Source organism: Cynara cardunculus, assembly GCF_001531365.2.
Source record: "Cynara cardunculus var. scolymus isolate 2C chromosome LG 3, CcrdV1, whole genome shotgun sequence".
Taxonomy (NCBI): Eukaryota; Viridiplantae; Streptophyta; class Magnoliopsida; order Asterales; family Asteraceae; genus Cynara; species Cynara cardunculus.
Window position 1 is genome coordinate 34,461,308 of NC_037530.1, and position 1,330 is coordinate 34,462,637.

A 1,330-nucleotide genomic window follows, 5' to 3' on the forward strand; every position below is an offset into this window, starting at 1 on the left:
TCATGACAATATATACCAAAGTATCCTCATCATCAAAACCCAAAACCAAGTGACCGGATAAAGAAATGAACTCACAAGGTTTCCGATGACGAAGACTAAAAACGAAGCACAACAGCGGTGAGGAAGAAACAGCAGCAACAGCGGCTGGAAGAGGAAAGACAGCAGCAACCGGCGAGAGGAAGAAAGGCGGCAGCAACCACCGGCGATGAGGAGGAAGAGGAGGAGCGGTCGCCGGCGAGGAGGAGGGACGGCAGCAGCAGCTGCTGCCGGCGGTGAAGAGGAAGCAGCAGCGATGAGGAGGAAACAGCAGCAACAGCAGCCGTGGGTTTCTGCAGGGAAGAGGACTAAGGTTTCAAAGAACTTTGGGGGGAAAAACTCTACTGGTTTCCTTCTTTTTCCTTTTTCTTTTTGACCGATCCTTGTTAGCTAGGGGGGTTAGAGCATGCCACACTACTTTTCCTGACAACACACAAAGGGGTAAGGACCTCCATGCATGAGGTGACAAGCTAAAGGTATGGTCCAAAGTCCATAGGTAGTACCCCCCCCCCCTTTTTCACCTATTTATTTATTTTCTTAAGAAAACCACACTAGCATATACATATTTATAATATATATATATACATATATATAAGTATATATATACATAAAATATTCAAGAATAAGAGAAAATAATAGAATACCTCGTAGCGGAACGAAAGAGAATTTCGGGGTGTTACATGACGTGTTTCATGGTTTTGTGATTAATCAATAAATTTTTTCTACTAGACGTATTTAGTTATGTCTCTTATATAAGTCATGTTCCATAAACTTTAAACTTAACATCTTATTTTAGCTGGGCAAAAAAAATAGAATTTAAATATTTTCATCAATTGTTTGACTTATGTATCTTTCATTGGTATTCTACAACACTATAAGATTCTATTTAAGTACTCAAACAATCATTTGTTGAGCTTGCATATTATATATTTAATTCATTATTTATTCTTATTGGATCTCAATGGATCATCTTTTCTTTCATATTCTTATTGATCCTCATTTGTCTACTTGTCTAGAAAACCTTGATAATCTTCTTTGTTATTGATCTCTCATTGACCCTCATAATTACTTCATTCACACAAATTCTCGTTTTGTATCAAAATAACACATATTTCTTGTTATTGACGGATGCCGAGTCCACCAAATAATAAATTCCAACTAACGACTAATTACAACCAAAATTGTAGTAGTGTAAGTCGGGTCGAATCCACAGAGACTCGGTCTAATGTTATACGACTAGCAAATCAAGTACACGGTGAAAGCGTAAAAATACTAATAATTACGAGGGGGGTTT